The 19,684-nt window shown below is 40.8% G+C and overlaps 1 long non-coding RNA gene across 2 annotated transcripts in view; it reads left to right on the plus strand.

Annotated features, from left to right (window-relative positions):
• Positions 1–19: 19 nt before the first annotated feature.
• LOC139176363 (uncharacterized) overlaps positions 20–19,684 on the plus strand; it is a 70,464-nt gene continuing 50,799 nt past the window's right edge. For both annotated transcript variants that reach the window (XR_011560782.1, XR_011560791.1), the window contains exons 1-2: positions 20–355; positions 6,529–6,635. This is a non-coding gene — a long non-coding RNA (uncharacterized lncRNA). The remainder of the gene's footprint in view (positions 356–6,528; positions 6,636–19,684) is intronic.

A 19,684-nucleotide genomic window follows, 5' to 3' on the forward strand; every position in this document is an offset into this window, starting at 1 on the left:
CGTGAGTGGGCGTGGTCACTCGGTAGGCCGGGCCGGAGGGGCTTGGAGGGTAATAGCAGCGTGAGTTCTTCACTCGCAACTTTCTAGGCGGGGGGCCTCTACCCTTCCTCCGCAGACCGCGCTGTTCTCTCGTTTCCTGCCTTGCTCCCACTGCCGACTCCACGCCGCTCCTCCGGAGGAAGTGCGGGCCTCCCCTCCGGCCCGACGCCAGGCTCCTCCTGCGCGATCCCACCTGCGCGAAGGAGGCGAGAACGCGCGCAGCGCTCCTCTCAGCATTACTCTCCGCAGCTTCTTTGGCTGCTCTTAATAACACACCTTGATTGAGCACCTTATGATGAGTCAAGTTACGTTTCAGGTACTGGGAAAACTAAGTGGAATGTGACAAGCTCTCGGACCTCAAAGAGTTCACAGTTTAGTTGCAGAGAGCGACAGAAACTGATACCTTAGAGAACAGTATGGTGAATGAATGAGTGTAGTGAGAACTGCGGCTGAAATGAGCACTGAATTCTAGCGGAAAGTCAGGGAAAGGCGTTTGGGAAACAGAGTAAGTGTACCGTTTAACCAGCTGTAGGGGAAAATGACGGCGGAGGGGGTGAGGAGTACTAAAGATCCTTAAAGTTCATACCTAAACTAGAGTTAATAACAATGAGTCAGTCTTGGTTCTTTATGAAGGGGTGGGTTATAGAGGTGAGGGGAGCGTTACGGATAATAAAGTTGTAAGCATGAAACAACTGAGTGTGTGTGTGAGTGAGTGAGTGAGTGAGTTGATCTGGGAATGAGAGAGGGAACTCCAGAGTAGGAACAACAAAGCTTGTTTCATGAGGAGCCATGCAAGGTAGAAATTTCTAGCAGAGCAGCAAGGACGCCAGACCTGTGGTGGTGCCAAGCTTCATGACAGAACTCTTGAGGGTGACAAAGCTAGAGGTTGAATAACAATGAGGATTACTAAATATTAGGAAGATTAGAGGTGATGAGGGCCTATCCTGGGGAAATAAGGATGGAGCAAGGAAAATGGGCTTCCCAGGTGGCGCTAGTGGTAAAGCACCTGCCTGCCAATGCAGGAGACTGCAGAGACGTGAAATCGATCCCTGGGTTGTGAAGATACACTGGAGGAGTGAATGGCAAACCACTCCATTAAGTATTCTTGCCTGGAGAATTCCATGGATAGAGGCGGCAGGTGGGCTGCAGTCCATCATAGAGTCGAAAAGCGTCAGACAGGACTGAAGCAACTTGTCTGCAGACAAGGGAAACAGACGAAGTGTTTCACAGGTGAAATGGATGACTTTGTGAATAATAGCTTATAAGGTCTGAGAGAAAGGCTGGACTTGAGAACCTCTCCCAGGTTTCTAGCGTGGGCTCCCCAGTAGAGAGATCAGAATACAGGGAGAGGGGAGTGGGGGAGGATGCCAGAGAAGAGAGATCAGTTTGGAACATGTTGCCTTTGAGATGTCTGCACAAGACGACTCCACCTTGCACCTCCCATTCTCCAGCTCCGAAGGCGGAGCCCCCAGTCTAATAAAGCTGTCTTGCCAAGATTATTAACAATGCCATCTTCCCAATCTCAGTGGTCACTTCTCTCCCTGTCTTAACTCCACTTCTCAACATCAGTTGATGCGGTTGACAGCCCCTTCTTCATGGCTCCTTTGACATACTCTTGCCTTGTTTTCCTGCTGGTTTAGTGGGCTCTCATTTGCTATCTCATTTGTCAGCTCCTCCTCTTCTACCTGATCAAGTGCTCCCGAATCCAGTCCTGGACTCTCCTCCACTCCTGCAGTTCCATAGCTTTAAATATCAGCACTGTTCTGTACTGTCCAATTGGTAGTCATCACCACATGTGACAAGTTGATACTTGAAATGTGGCTAGTCCTATTTGAGATGTGCTATAATCACCAACTCGATGGACATGAGTTTGAGTGAACTCCGGGAGTTGGTGATGGACAGGGAGGCCTGGCATCCTGTAATTCATAGGGTCGCAAAGAGTCGGACATGACTGAGCGACTGAACTGAACTGATAAGTATAAAATACCAGATTTCAAAACAGTATGAAAAAAAAATCTATCTCTCTGGGAATTCCCTGGCGGTCCAGTGGTTAGGACTCCACACTTCCACTGCAGGGAACACAGGTTCGATCCCTGGTTGGGGAACTAAGATCCCACAAGCCTCAAGATGCAACCAAAAAGAAAATCTCATTAATTTTTATACTGATTACATTTTGAATTAATAATATTTATGTATATTGGGTTAAGTAGAATGTTAAAGTTAATTTCACCTGCTTTGACTTTTTAATCTGACAGCTAGAAAACTTTAAATTATGTGTGTGGCTTACATATTTCTATTGGTGCTGATTTATACGCTGATGCGTTCTAAATAATCTCTATTCCAGACTCCTTTCTTAAACAATGACTCCTATTTCAACTGCCTATATAACATCTCTGCATGGATAACTAGTAGGCATTTCAAATCTTACATGTCCAAAGCAGAATCCTTGAGTTCTCTCACACATTCTACCTGTTCCTCCCTAGCTGCTCCCCCAGCAAAGTAAATGGCACATCTCTCCACATGTTGCCAGCCACGAGCCTAACATTCATCCTAACGGCTTACTTACTTCAGTGCCAATATCTACTCCCCACCTTTGGAGTTGTCAGCTTCCCTCCAAAACATATCCTGAATCCATGCATGAGCTCCACCACTACTGTTCTTAAAAGACTGATGCTTGAAATGGTGTACTGCAACAGATGTTTAAATTCTTTTTTAAATTTTGCTCATTTTTTCATGAGAAACATACCTAGTATGACATTCAAACAGTACCGAAGAGAATTGAGCTCAAGGCAAGACTTTTCTGCCTCCCTCTCCCCAGTTCTTCTGGGAAGCAATCACCTTTTCTAGATTCCTTTGTATCTTTCCAGAGATATCCCACAGTTTTTTTTTTTCTTTCAACAGAACAATATAACAAAGAGAATGGCTTCATTTTGTGTAACAGATGCAAAGGATTCTGTCCTATAAATATGTTATACTTAGCAAGTCCTCTATTGATGGACACTTAAGTTGTTTCCAAACTTCTGTACACAGTCCTGCTGTGAATTGCCTAAACAATGTTCATTTCACATTTACCTGTAGGATAAATTCTTGAAAGTAGATTGCTGGGACAAAGGGGTATACTTTTAAAATACTGCTCAGTTTAGTTCAGTTGCTCAGTCATGTCCAACTCTTTGCAACCCCATGAACCGCAGCACACCAGGACACCCTGTCCATCACCAACTCCTGGAGTTCACCCAAACTCATGTCCATTGAGTCAGTGATGCCATCCAACCATCTTATCCTCTGTCGTCCCCTTCTCCTCCTGCCCTCAATCTTTCCCAGCATCAGGGTCTTTTCAGATGAGTCAGCTCTTCACATCAGGTAGCCAAAGTATTGGAGTTTCAGCTTCAACATCAGTCCTTCCAATGAACACCCCGGACTGATCTTTAGGATGGACTGGTTGGATCTCCTTGCAGTCCAAGGGACTCTCAAGAGTCTTCTCCAACACCACAGTTCAAAAGCATCAATTCTTTGGCGCTCAGCTTTCTTTATAGTCCAACTCTCACATCCATACATGACTACTGGAAAAACCATAGCCTTGACTAGACAGACCTTTGTTGACAAAGTAATCTCTCTGCTTTTTAATATACTGTCTAGGTTGGTCATAACTTTCCTTCCAAGGAGTAAGCGTCCTTTAATTTCATGGCTACAGTCACCATCTGCAGTGATTTCAGAGCCCCCCAAAATAGTCAGCCACTGTTTCCCCTTCTATTTGCCATGAAGTGATGGGACTGGATGCCATGATCTTAGTTTTCTGAATGTTGAGCTTTAAGCCAACTTTTAACTCTCCTCTTTCACTTTCATCAAGAGGCTCTTTAGTTCTTCTGCTACATAGTGTCAAATTGTTCTGATTAAAGTCATACCAGTTTATACTCCACCAGCACTATCCCTAATCAACCTTGTGATCAGAATTTTGGTGTTTGCAAATCTAATAAGTGAAAAACAGTTCTCATAGTGTTGTCTCAAATTGCATTTCTGTTCAAGTTGCAGGTTCAACCTCTTTATATGATTAATAGTCACATATTCTAGGAATTCTCTTCATATGCTTTTTTATATTTTCAGATGAGTCCTTTGCTTTCTGTCACTGATGAAACTGGCTGTTTGTGAGATAATTTCCTTTGACTATGTTTATGGTGTATTTTTTCATACACTTTTTTAGTGTAAAAAAAAATTTTTTTTTCGTGACTCTGAGGATTTGCTTCTCACACAAGATTTCGACAGCCTTAACTGGGCTTCCTACTTCCACTCTTTGATTTCCATGATATGTTGACCACACAGCAAGTCAGAATGATCTTTTTGGTTCATTTTGGGCTTTGGTCTGTCAAAAGATAATGAGACAACCATCCAATATGTGAACTAAAAACAACAAAACTGGAGTTGTTATGTACTCTTTGTAAGGGAAAGCTGTGTGGGTGGGTAGATAGGTAGGTGCACACCACCTTAACCAAGTGATCAAAGTTAATATTACCAGTACTGAGATAAACTGACATCATGTGCCTGCTGATATTATGCACTGAAATGGACATAACCCTGTAGTAGCCCTACCAAAGCTCATGCCCAGATCTAATCATGAGGAAATGCCAGACAAACCCAAATCAAGAGACATTTTACAAAATAACTACCCAGTACACCTTCAAAAAGTCAATGTCATGAGAGACTAAGGATCTGTTCCTGATTAAAGCAGACTAAAGGGACATGATCACTGACTACGTGTGATCTAGAATTTCTTCAGTTGTAAGGAGCATTATCAGGTCAGTTGACAAAATCCACATAAGGCCTATGATTAGATAATTTATACCCAGTCAGTGTCACTTGCTTTATTTTGACCATCTATCACACTGTGGTTATGAGAGAGAAAATACATCATTTTAGAAAACACACTGAAATATTTAGTACCAACTTAACCTGCAACTTACTTTCAAGTACTTTAAAAAAATGTGTATGTGTGCATGCTTACACATGTGTATGTATGTATGTATGTATGCATGCAGAGGGAGGAAAATAAATAAAATGTTAAAAACATTAACATTTAGGGGGTCTGGGTATAGGATATATGGGAATTCTGTGAACTAGTCTTACTTTCATGGAAGTCTGAAATGATGTCTACCAGACATTGACCTGCCCTGAGTGCCTTGTGCGTTCTGGTATTTAAAACACCTTGTACAGGACCCAGCTTGAAAAAACACTAAAGTGGAGGGACGACGTCATTAAACTCAAGGAGAGTTGCTCCAGCTCAAGGTGTAACAAGAAAAGTATATGGACTTGGAAAAACCCATTCCTGCCCACACAATAAACATGCTCATTCTATCTTCCTTGACCTCTTATAAGTCAAGCAAATCACTTACAATTACCAAGTGATAGAAAAATAGGAATGAGGATATAGGTGTAGATTTTATCATCTGGCTGGGATCAAAGGCCATTGGGTTGACCAGCTGGTTTCATTGGTGTGGAGATGGCTGCAGCCTCTGGAGCAAAGTTAGCCCTGTAGGCAGAGAAGAGGGTAGGGTTCTCTCAAAAATCAAAGCTCTAGATTCAGCCTTCACCTACTTTTACTTCCTACCACTCATCCTGAGGGCTGTGTGAGTCAGAACTTTTCACTGTCTCCCTCCTACTCAGAAGCCCAGCTGGAAACCACTTGGTCCTCTTCAGTGTCTTCCTGCCAGGATCTGCCCCAGCCCCACCTCTTCACTAGCAGGGTGAGCTTCTAACGTGGGACAAGAGAGAGGAGTGTGAGGTTCTACTTGGGAGTCCAGGAGGAGTGATAAGTGAACTTGATCTCAAAGAATGGAGAAGGTTGAGGAGGAGGAGAGTGAAGGTTTTTCAGGCAGAAGCAACATCATATGCAAAGACTTAGAGATTCAAAATTGAACGTGTGTGAATGAAAGTGTTAGATGTCTGGCAAAAATAATTTTTAAATTGATTTAAATCCTGGAGCTAGAGTTTAAGTCTGACTTTTCCATTTATCAACTCATAATGGATATTTTATAGTCTCTGGTCAAGTTTATATAATCAGAATGAAAATTCTGTAGATTCTTGAATGAGGTACCAATTTTAAGAGAAAAAAATATGTGTTTTAGTAGTATGTGTGTGTGTGTGTGTGTGTGCGCGCGTGCTCAGTTGTGTCCAACTATTTGCAGCCCCATGGACTGTAGCCCGCCAGACTCCTCTGTCCATGGGATTCCCCAGGCAAGAATACTGGAGTGGGTTGCTATTCCTACTCCAGGGGATCTTCCTGAACAAAGGATGGAACCTGCACCTCCTGGGAAGTAGTGTAGTATAAGATATACTTATAAGATAAGATTGCCCTTACATTTTGGTATTTAATTGACAAAGCTCATGGCCCAGATCATGAAAAGGCATCCACTAGAAGGTCTGGGTAGCCTTGGCTAGTTCACCTACTAATCATTCTTTAAATACTTTCTTTTCCTTTACCTTTTCTTTTGGCATTAGCAACCATGACCTGAGAATCTATGTCTTTCACACATTTTGCCTGGTACCTTGCCTTTGACTGTCACTGGTGTGGACCAAGCTTTTCACCTCTCAGCTCTGGGACTCAGGTAATGTTCCTGTTCATTTGTTAACATTTCTCTCAGCAATATATTTGCAAGGAAGTCCGCTCTGAATATCTACTTCCTCTGCCCAAAATATAAAATCCACTCATTTAAAAGGAAAAATAGCATGACATAAGCTTGAAATGATGTCCTCATAAAGCATAATTTTAAAAGTCTCTTGAAACACAAGTGCTTTTGCAATAAGGAAAGATACCATGTGACTATAGTCATACTATATGACTATAATCATAAGCCTAAATGATTTAGGCTTATTTTGGATTTTAGCAACATAATTTTCCCATCAGTTAATTAAAAGACGCTTACTCCTTGGAAGGAAAGTTGTGACCAACCTAGACAGCGTATTAAAAAGCAGAGACATTACTTTGTCAACAAAGGTCCGTCTAGTCAAGGCTATGGTTTTTCCAGTAGTCATATATGGATGTGAGAGTTGGACTATAAAGAAAGCTGAACACCGAAGAATTGGTGCTTTTGAACTGTGGTGTTGGAGAAGACTCTTGAGAGTCCCTTGGACTGCAAGGAGATCCAACCAGTCCATCCTAAAGGAAATCAGTCTTGGGTGTTCATTGGAAGGACTGATGCTGAAGCTGAAACTCCAATACTTTGGCCACCTGATTCGAAGAGCTGACTCATTTGAAAAGATCCTGATGGTGGGAAAGATTGAGGGCGGGAGGAGAAGGGATGACAGAGGATGAGATGGTTGGATGGCATCACCGACTTGATGGACATGGGTTTGGGTAAACTCTGGGAGTTGGTGATGGACAGGGAGGCCTGGCTTGCTGCGGTTCATGGGGTTGCAGAGTCGGATACGACTGAGCGACTGAGCTGAACTTTCCATCAGTAAAAATCATATTTGTGACTTGCATACTTTATTGGGATATCGAAGTAACAGTGGAATTTTTAAGCATGTCCGTGTCCTCATACGGAAAAAAAATATGAACAAAAAATACTAGTCTTAATGTCTTTTGGGAACAAAGCCTTGAATCTAAAATAATTAAAGCCAAAGAGCAGTCTTTATGGGTCAGACCCTCTGCAGCCAAACTTTTTTTTAAAGGTCTGAACAAATGTTTGCATGCTCAATAAATAATGCTTTTAATTGTATAGCAAAATACACAAGAACTATTTAGATCTATTTTACACACTTCCAATGGAATAATTTTATTGTTTTCCTCATTTGTTTATGGCAAACTTGAGTCTTGAAGGAGCAGTTTGTTGCAATACAAATTAGTGAGTGAACAAAGATTAAACAGTAATGTACTATATAACTTACTTCAAACCTATGGCTAAAAGAAGGAACAAAAGTGAAAGTGAGGTCGCTCAGTCATGTTTGACTCTTTGTGACCCCATGGACTGTAGCCCACCAGGCTCCTCCGTCCATGGGATTTTCCAGGCAAGAATACTGGAGTAGGTTGCCATTTCCTTCTCCAGGAGATCTTCCCAACCCAGGGATTGAACCCAGGTCTGAAAGGGATTGTAAAATATATTACATTATTTCTATATATGACTATTCCACTGAATGAAAAAATTCATTAAAAATGCAAAAATTGGGACTTCCCTGATGGTCCAGTGGTTAAAACTCTGAGCTTCCACTGCAGGGGGCACAGGTTCAATCCTTCATTGGGAAATCAAGATCCCACATGCCTTGTGGCACAGCCTAAAAATTTTTTTTTAATTTTTTTTAATGTAAAATTTGATGAAAGTATAAAAAATATATGAGGCAATATGACCAAAAAAAACTAAAAAGATACGTAATACAGACCTTAGAAATGAGGAGGAAAAGATAAAAACAAACAAATAAGACAACACCAAAACCAGCCCCTTGAAAAAGCTGCTTTAGAAAGTAAATCTGAGTGCGCCAGTACAGGAGCACACAAGGTTCCCCAGTGGGAAGAGTGAAAAATGGGAAGGGGGAAGTTCTTACACCTTAGAGCTCAGAGCCTCTGATCCCAGCATGACTGTTAGAGCTCTAAGTACTTGAGTGTAAAGTGTAAGAGTAAATATATGTGTTTCCATTCATACACAGACCCCCAGACTGACACATTACTATCTGTTTTGAAAACCAATTGAAGAGATGGGACCTGCCCCAAAGATACTAAACTGGTGAATTTGTCAGGATGAAGAAGAGAAAAGGCTGGCTTATGGGTAACAAAGATATGTACAATGCCTTATGAGATGCCATCCACAGTTGCCCCAAATTTCTAATACCAATGGTTAAATTTATGCCCTTCAGACTTCAATTTTTAATAAAGTTAGAATCTGCCTACAATGCAGGAGACACAGGAGATGCAGATTCAATCCCTGGGTTGGGAAGATTCCATGGAGAAGGAAATGACAACCCATTCCAGTATTCTTGCCTGAAAATCCCATGGACAGAGTAACCTGGTGGACTATAGTTCAAAAGGTTGCAAAGAGTTGGACACAACTGAGTGACTAAGCACACACATCTCTCTCTTACTACATGTTATCTGTGTATGAATTCTTCTTTCAACTTATTTCTGTTTTTCTCTTTATGTGTCTATATTCATTCATCCATATGTCTATATATTTATCTGCCTGTTTGTCTACTATAGTTGTGGAAGTCTGTGTTATTGTCTAATTGCAAAAATCATTGTATTTTTCCTCCTTAATAACGGATGAAAGAATAAGTAATATTACATCTTCTAATTGAAAAAATACAAAGGAACTCTCCCTCTCTTGGTTTTATATATATATATATATATATACACACACACACACACACACACACACACACATATGTGTGTGTATATATGAATATAAACAATGAAATATGTTCACATACTTATGAATTACATGTTGAGAAAGAGAAAGACAAAGGATGAGCAAATATATTAAGAAAGAATTAAGCTGATAGAGGAACAGCCATAGGACGTGTGTGTGGACACTCCTTATGCCCGTTACAGATTTACTGTCTGACCTCTAGCTCATCCTTTCCCCCTCTTCTGTGATAATTTAAATATGCTTCCTTTGCCAAGTGGCCCCAGTTAAGTTTTGTCAGTAGATGGCAAAGGAGAGACATCTCAGATGGAAAGGGTTTCCCCCTCCAGTCCTTCTGTGCTCCATCCAGAGTTTCCTGTGAGTGCCCAGGCACTCCAGCTCCCAGTTCCTGCAGTACCGTGGTTGGTTGGTGTTTTTCTTTTTTTAAGGAAAAATGTTAAGAAAACTACAATTTTAATAGAAGAAAGAAATAGAATACTATAAAATGAGTACTATTGCAAAACCATACAATAAAACTGCCTCTGAAATTCAAAGTGAGATGAGGAAAGAGAAAAGGATGAGACAAAATTAAATTAGATTAGATTAGATTAGATTAAATTTCAGTAACCAGCTTGCTGGAAGAACAATGATAGAAAGAGAAATATGAGCATACCTCTACAGAAGCAATGGCAGATTTTACAACCTGGGAAGCAGTTAATCTTCCCTACTCTAATCTTGAAATTTAAGTCGGCACACACCCATGTTAAACAGATCAGTGTAAAATCTTGAATTAAACAATCTTACTAGATTCTGGTTCACCTATTGTCATCTGTTCAAGCATGATTTGTCTGTAAATAGTGCAGAGTCAATGTATGATTCAATTCATACATGTAAACCCACATATTTTAATTATCTGTTTCAGATAGCTATCTACCTATATATGTATGTGTGTATATATCTCTACCTATACATATAGATATATGTACATCTGTATCTATCTGTAGAAATGACTGCCCCTGATAGATTGTTTCAGTGTATATATCTGGCAGCTGGCCCATGAAAGACAAAGACAAGTATCACAGGTATCATATCTGACTTGAAATGCCTTTCTCATCCATCTCTACCATGCCTGATTCACCATACATTTATAGTACAATAAAATTTTTAATTATCTCCTGGCTTAGGTTAAAAAAACAACAGTATTGTTATCTATGTCAGTCATTGAGTGGTTTCTCTCTGCCTAATAATCTATCCTGAAAAACTCTCCATATCAGTTCATATAGATCTTAATCTTTCTTTTCTTTCTCTTACCTGCATAGCGCTGTGTCATATGTATGCACCATCATTTATTCAGCCACTCTCCTATATTGGGGCATTTATTAAATATTCAATATTTTGCAATTATAAATCATGTCACAATAAATAACTTCATGCATATGTATTTTATATTGTCAGAGGTGTCTCAGTCTAAAGTGGGATTGCTGGGTCAACAGATAAATGCATACATGGTTCTGTTGGATGTTGCCCAATTTCCCTTTAAAGGGTTTGTAACATTTTGTGTCGTGAAAATACCTGTTTTCGAGAGGCAGTCCTAAGATGGCGGAGGAGTAGAATGGGGAGACCACTTTCTCCCCCACAAAGTCATCAAAAGAACATTTGAAAGCTGAGTAAATTCCACAAGACAACTTCTGAATGCTGGCAGAGGACATCAGGCACCCAGAAAAGCAGCCCATTGTCTTTGAAAGAAGGTAGGAAAAAATATAAAAGATAAAAAGAGAGACAAAAGAGGTAGGAACGGAGATCCATCCTTGGAATGGAGTCTTAAAAAGGAAAGAAGTTTCCAAACACCAGGAAACACTCTCACCAGCGAGTCTGTGGTGAGCCTTGGAACCTCAGAGGGCAACATAACTGGGAGGAAAAATAAATAATTAAACCCCACAGATTATATGCCCAAGTGCAGACACCCGCATCCGCCACTAGCAAGTGGGGGCTGGGCAGGGAGGCACGGGCTGCATTGCTCAGAGTAAGGACCGAGCCTGAATGCCCCGAGGGCAATCTGAGGGAACTAACTTAAGAAAGCAAACCAGAATGTGGGATAGCTACCCCCAAAAAGCCCTAACCTAAGACACCACCAGGCCCGCTCACAGAACAAAGGACTGAGCAGAGCTAGCCGGCTGCAGACCAGCCCATCCCCCTCCAGAGACAGGCAGGCGAGGGCAGCCAGAGCTGCAAGGGGGCAATCGCGGCCCCAGAGAGGCATCATCTACCAAACTGCAAACAGGCTTCATTGCTAACCAAGACTTCTTGGGATTCTGGACAGTCGACATCCGCCTGAGAAGGTGCGCCAGTTGTACACCCAGAAAACCGAGCGGCAGGGATGGGGGAGGCGATAAGTTGCAGCGACCGCACTCGCCAAACACCTGGTCACCTGAGCAGCATGGACCTGGGAAGGGCACAAAACGCAGGCCCAATTGAGTCTGTGCCTTTGTGGAGTACCCGAGTACCTGAACCTGAGCAGCTTAGACCTGGGAAGTGCATGCAACCCAGGGCCGGCCTCAGACAGTTCCCAGCAGAACAACCTAGAGCCTAAGCAGTGTAGACAGGGAAAGCACACGCACTGTGAACAGGGACAAACCCAGTGTGGACGAGACACTGTGCGCACAGGCCAGTGTTACTTCTTTGCAGTGTTCCTCCCTCCCCACAGCACTTCTGAACAAGTGAGCCTAAAAAAGTGTCCACCACCGCCCCCTTCTGTCAGGGTGGAAATTAGACACAGAAGAGACCAGCAAACAGAAGAAGCTAAAACAGAGGGAACCTCCTTGGCAGTGACAGATGGAGAAGTCTTGAGGCTACTGTTTAAGAATAAGACTGAAAACCAGAGGCAGGAGGCTTAAGTCCAAATCCCGAGAACACCAGAAAATTCCTGATTCCAGGGAACATTAATTGGCAGGAGCTCATCAAACGCCTCCATACCTGGTGAAACCAAGCACCGCCCAAGGACCAACAAGTTCCAGAGCAAGACATACCATGCAGATTCTCCAGCAACATAGGAACATAGCCCTGAGCTTCAATATACAGGCTGCCCAAAGTCACTCCAAACCCATTAACATCTCATAACTCATTACTGGACACTTCATTGCACTCCAGAGAGAAGAAACCAGCTCCACCCACAAGAACACCGACACAAGCTTCCCTAACCAGGAAACCTTGACAAGCCACCTGTCCAACCCCACCCACAACGAGGAACCTCCACAATAAAGAGAACTCCACAAACTACCAGAATACAGAAAGGCCACCCCAAACACAGCAAGGTAAACAAGATGAAAAGGCAGAGAAATACCCAGCAGGTAAAGGAACAGGATAAATGCTCACCAAACCAAACAAAAGAGGAAGAGATAGGGAATCTACCTGATAAAGAATTCCGAATAATGATAGTGAAAATGATCCAAAATCTTGAAAACAAAATGGAGTTACAGATAAATAGCCTGGAGACAAGGATCGAGAAGATGCAAGAAAGGTTTAACAAGGACCTAGAAGAAATAAAAAAGAGTCAATATATAGTGAATAATGCAATAAATGAGATCAAAAACACTCTGGAGGGAATCAACAATAGAATAATGGAGGCAGAAGATAGGATAAGTGAGGTAGAAGATAGAATAGTAGAAATAAATGAAACAGAGAGGAAAAAAGAAAAACGAATTAAAAGAAATGAGGACAATCTCAGAGACCTCTGGGACAATGTTAAATGCCTCAATATTCGAATCATAGGAGTCCCAGAAGAAGAAGACAAAAAGAAAGACCATGAGAAAATACTTGAGGAGTTAATAGTTGAAAACTTCCCTAAAATGGGGAAGGAAATAATCACCCAAGTCCAAGAAACCCAGAGAGTCCAAAACAGGTTAAACCCAAGGTGAAACACCCCAAGACACATATTAATCAAATTAACAAGGATCAAACACAAAGAACAAATATTAAAAGCAGCAAGGGAAAAACAACAAATAACACACAAGGGGATTCCCATAAGGATAACAGCTGATCTTTCAATAGAAACTCTTCAGGTCAGGAAGGAATGGCAGGACATACTTAAAGTGATGAAAGAAAATAACCTACAGCCCAGATTACTGTACCCAGCAAGGATCTCATTCAAATATGAAGCAGAAATCAAAAGATTTACAGACAAGCAAAAGCTGAGAGAATTCAGCACCACCAAACCAGCTCTCCAACAAATGCTAAAGGGTCTTCTCTAGATAGGAAACACAGAAAGGGTGTATAAACTCAAACCCCAAACAGTAAAGTAAATTGTCGGGAGCCATGTTAGGCATTACTGACAAAATGGAGGCACGGCCCCAACTCCTTCTCATCTCGCAGGCATGGCCCCAGGATGAAAGAGTTAGGCCTTGTAATTCTGACTTGTTCTTTCCTTTCTTTGGTTGAGTTGGGTGGAAAGAATGTTAAGGTGCTTGAGAGAAGCATGAGAAAGCGCAAAGCCTTCTGCAGTTGTGCCCAGAAAATAATCTATAAAGTAACCATTGACATTTATTCTGGATCTTTACAAAAAATGTCCCAGGATGAGCATGTAGGCTGCAGCTTGAGGCCATGGGAAGGATTGTTTTCTGAGACCTGTTTGTGAGGGAAATATTTATGGCAAAGGAAGTTTGCTGAGTTTGGGGTTTAGGAATAATTAAGAATAGAAGCCTTTTTAGGAGATAGTGATCTTAAGATGCTAGGGGAAAACAAGATTCAGAAAGATAAGAAATAAACTGAGGAATGTGGCATGAGTTACAATGTAATCACAAGTATAGGACACATAAGAGAAAGTAGATAATAGATAGTAAAGACAATTCTGAGAGAATCGCTGAAACAGGAACTCTGTTTGTAGGGCAACAATGATTTCTGGAGACAATAAATCTGGGTGGGGGAAACTGAAAATGTCAAACCTCTGACCTAATGTTTTTGTCAAAGTATATAAGCTTGAAATAAACGTGTAGTTCCGTACTATGAGTCAGAGGCTACATCATCGTCTGCCGACACCACTCACCCCTTCAGGCTGATTCCCTGGCTGCCAGAGCTGGACTCTGGCAGTAAATGGCAATGGGATCATACTTATCAATAATTACCTTAAATGTAAATGGGTTGAATGCCCCAACCAAAAGACAAAGACTAGCTGGACACAAAAACAAGACCCCTATATATGTTGTCTACAAGAGACCCACCTCGAAACAAGAGACACATACAGACTGAAAGTGAAGGGCTGGAAAAAGATATTCCATGCAAATAGAGACCAAAAGAAAGCAGGAGTAGCAATACTCATATCAGATAAAATAGACTTTAAAACAAAGGCTGTGAAAAGAGACAAAGACGGACACTATATAATGATCAAAGGATCAATCCAAGAAGATACAATAATTATAAATGTATGTGCACCCAACATAGGAGCACCACAATATGTAAGACAAATGCTAACAAGTATGAAAGGGGAAATTAACAATAACACAATAATAGTGGGAGCCTTTAATACCCCACTCACACCTATGGATAGATCAACTAAACAGAAAATTAACAAGGAAACACAAACTTTAAATGATACAATAGACCAGTTAGACCTAATAGACATCTATAGGACATTTCACCCCAAAACAATGAATTTCACCTTTTTCTCAAGACCCACACGGAACCTTCTCCAGGATAGATCACATCCTGGGCCATAAATCTAGCCTTGGTAAATTCAAAAAAATTGAAATCATTCCAAGCATCTTTTCTGACCACAATGCAGTAAGATTAGATCTCAATTACAGGAGAAAAACTATTAAAAATTCCAACATATGGAGGCTGAACAACATGCTGCTGAATAACCAACAAATCACAGAAGAAATAAAAAAAGAAATGAAAATATGCGTAGAAATGAAGGAAAATGAAATTAACACAACCCAAAACCTATCAGATCAGATCAGATCAGATCAGTCGCTCAGTCATGTCCAACTCTTTGCGACCCCATGAATCGCAGCATGCCAGGCCTCCCTGTCCATCACCAACTCCCAGAGTTCACTCAGACTCACGTCCATCGAGTCAGTGATGCCATCCAGCCATCTCATCCTCTGTCATCCCCTTCTCCTCCTGCCCCTAATCCCTCCCAGCATCAGGGTCTTTTCCAATGAATCAACTCTTTGCATGAGGTGGCCAAAGTACTGGAGTTTCCGCTTTAGCATCATTCCTTCCAAAGAAATCCCAGGGCTGATCTCCTTCAGAATGGACTGGTTGCATCTCCTTGCAGTCCAAGGGATTCTCAAGAGTCTTCTCCAACACCACAGTTCAAAAGCATCAATTCTTTGGTGCTCAGCCTTCTTCACAGTCCAACTCTCACATCCATACATGACCACAGGAAAAACCATAGCCTTGACTAGATGAACATTTGTTGGCAAAGTAATGTCTCTGCTTTTGAATATGCTATCTAGGTTGGTCATAACTTTCCTTCCAAGGAGTAAGCATCTTTTAATTTCATGGCTGCAGTCATCATCTGTAGTGATTTTGGAGCCCAAAAAAATAAAGTCTGACAGTGTTTCCACTGTTTCCCCATCTATTTCCCATGAAGTGGTGGGACCAGATGCCATGATCTTCGTTTTCTAACCCAAAACCTATGGGACACTGTAAAAGCAGTGCTAATGGGAAGGTTCATAGCAGTACAGGCATACCTCAAGAAACAAGAAAAAAGTCAAATAAATAACCTAACTCTACACCTAAAGCAACTAGAAAAGGAAGAAATAAAGAACCCTCACTTTCACTTTTCACTTTCATGCATTGGAGAAGGAAATGGCAACCCACTCCAGTGTTCTTGCCTGGAGAATCTCAGGGACGGGGGAGCCTGGTGGGCTGCCGTCTATGGGGTCACACACAGTCGGACACGACTGAAGCGACTTAGCAGCAGCAGCAGCATCAGAGTTAGTAGAAGGAAAGAAATCTTAAAAATTAGGGCAGAAAAAATGCAAAAGAAGAAAAAGAGACCATAGCCAAAAATCAACAAAGCCAAAAGCTGGTTCTTTGAGAGGATAAATAAAATTGACAAACCATTAGCCAGACTCATCAAAAAACAAAGGGAAAGAAATCAAATCAATAAAATTATAAATAAAAATGGAGAGATCACAACAGACAACACAGAAATACAAAGGATCATAAGAGACTACTATCAGCAACTATATGCCAATAGAATGGACAACTTGGAAGAAATGGACAAATTCTTAGAAAAGTACAACTTTCCAAAATGAAACCAGGAAGAAACAGAAAATCTTAACAGACCCATCACAAGCATGGAAATTGAAACTGTAATCAGAAATCTTCCAGCAAACAAAAGCCCAGGTCCAGACGGCTTCACAGCTGAATTCTGCCAAAAATTTAGAGAAGAGCTAACACCTGTCCTACTCAAATTCCAGAAAATTGCAGAGGAAGGTAAATTTCCAAAGTCATTCCATGAGGCCACCATCACCCTAATACCAAAACCTGACAAAGATGCCACAAAAAAAGAAAACTACAGGCCAATATCACTGATGAACATAGATGCAAAAATCCTTAACAAAATTCTAGCAATCAGAATCCAACAACACATTAAAAAGATCATACACCATGACTAAGTGGGCTTTCTCCCAGGGATGCAAGGATTCTTCAATATCTGCAAATAAATCAATGTAATACACCACATAACAAATTGAAAAATAAAAACCATATGATTATCTCAATAGATGCAGAGAAAGCCTTTGACAAAATTTAGCATCCATTTATGATAAAAACCCTCCAGAAAGCAGGAATAGAAGGAACATACCTCAACATAATAAAAGCTATATATGACAAACCCACAGCAAACATTATCCCAATGGTGAAAAATTGAAAGCATTTCCCCTAAAGTCAGGAACAAGACAAGGGTGCCCACTCTCACCACTACTATTTAACATAGTTTTGGAAGTTTTGGCCACAGCAGTCAGAGCAGAAAAAGAAATAAAAGGAATCCAAATTGGAAAAGAAGAAATAAAACTCTCACTGTTTGCAGATGACATGATCCTCTACATAGAAAACCCTAAAGACTCCACCAGAAAATTACTAGAACTAATCAATGAATATAGTAAAGTTGCAGGATATAAAATCAACACACAGAAATCCCTTGCATTCCTATACACTAATAATGAGAAAATGGAAAGAGAAATTAAGGAAACAATTCCATTCACCATTGCAATTAAAAGAATAAAATACTTAGGAATATATCTACCTAAAGAAACTAAAGACCTATATATAGAAAAGTATAAAACACTGGTGAAAGAAATCAAAGAGGATACTAATAGATGGAGAAATATACCGTGTTCATGGGTCAGAAGAATCAATATAGTGAAAATGAGTATACTACCCAAAGCAATCTATAGATTCAATGCAATCCCTATCAAGCTACCAACGGTATTTTTCACAGAGCTAGAACAAATAATTTCACAATTTGTATGGAAATACAAAAAACCTCGAATAGCCTAAGCAATCTTGAGAAAGAAGAATGGAACTAGAAGAATCAACCTGCCTGACTTCAGGCTCTACTACAAAGCCACCGTCATCAAGACAGTATGGTACTGGCACAAAGACAGAAATATAGATCAATGGAACAAAATAGAAAGCCCAGAGATAAATCCACGCACCTATGGACACCTTATCTTTGACAAAGGAGGCAAGAATATACAATGGAGAAAAGACATCTCTTTAACAAGTGGTGCTGGGAAAACTGGTCAACCACTTGTAAAAGAATGAAACTAGAACACTTTCTAACACCATGCACAAAAATAAACTCAAAATGGATTAAAGATCTAAACTTAAGACCAGAAACTATAAAACTCCTAGAGGAGAAAATAGGCAAAACACTCTCTGACATACATCACAGCGGGATCCTCTATGACCCACCTCTCGGAATATTGGAAATAAAAGCAAAAATAAACAAATGGAACCCAATTAAACTTAAAAGCTTTTGCACAACAAAGGAAACTATAAGCTGACAAAGAATTAATCTCAAAAATATATAAGCAACTCCTGCAGGTCAATTCCAGAAAAATAAACGACCCTATCAAAAAATGGGCCAAAGAACTAAACAGAAATTTCTCCAGACATACAGATGATTAACAAACACATGAAAAGATGCTCAAATCACTCATTATCAGAGAAATGCAAATCAAAACCACAATGAGGTATCATTTCACTCCAGTCAGAATGGCTGCTATCCAAAAGTCTACAAGCAATAAATGCTGGAGAGGGTGTGGAGAAAAGGGAACCCTCTTGCACTGTTGGTGGGAATGCAAACTAGTACAGCTACTATGGAGAACAGTGTGGAGATTCCTTAAAAAACTGGAAATAAAATTGCCATAGACCCAGCAATCCCACTTCTGGGCATACACACTGAGGAAACCAGAATTGAAAGAGACACGTGTACCCCAGTGTTCATTGAAGCACTGTTGTAATAGCCAGGACATGGAAGAAACCTAGATGTCCATCAGCAGACGAGTGGCTAAGAAAGCTGTGGTACATATACACAATGGAGTATTACTTAGCCATTAAAAAGAATACATTTGAATCAGTTCTAATGAGGTGGATGAAACTGGAGCCTATTATACAGAGTGAAGTATGCCAGAAAGAAAAACACCAATACAGTATACTAACGCATATATATGGAATTTAGAAAGATGGTAACAATAACCCTGTATGCGAGACAGCAAAAAAGACACAGATGTATAGAACAGTCTTTTGGACTCTGTGGGAGAGGGCAACGGTGGGATGATTTGGGAGAATGGCATTGAAACATGTATTGTATCATATGTGAAACAAATTGCCAGTCCAGGTTTGATGCATGATCCAGGATGCTCGGGGCTGGTGCACTGGGATGACCCAGAGGGATGGTACGGGGAGGAAGGGGGAAGGGGGGTTCAGGATGGGGAACACATGTACACCCATGGCTAATTCATGTCAATGTATGGCAAAACCCATACAATATTGTAAAGTAAAAAAAAAAAAAAAAAAGAACCAAAAAAAGAGAAAATACCTTTTTTTCCCACAGCCTGACCAAGAGAGTACATTGTCAAGGTTTTGAATTTTTGCCAGTGTGAGTTGGCATATGCAGCATAGATTTGTAAAAATAATGTTAAGAAGTATATACAATAGTAGATATAATTTTTTTAATTTGAATACATTTGCTTTTGGATAGATGTATTCACCTATGTGGCTCAGTAGTAAAGAAACTGCCTGCCAATGCAGGAGACGCCGGTTCAATCCCTGGGTAGGGAAGATCTTCTGGAGAAGGAAATGGCAACCCA

Source organism: Bos indicus, chromosome 1 (assembly GCF_029378745.1).
Source record: "Bos indicus isolate NIAB-ARS_2022 breed Sahiwal x Tharparkar chromosome 1, NIAB-ARS_B.indTharparkar_mat_pri_1.0, whole genome shotgun sequence".
Lineage (NCBI taxonomy): Eukaryota > Metazoa > Chordata > Mammalia > Artiodactyla > Bovidae > Bos > Bos indicus.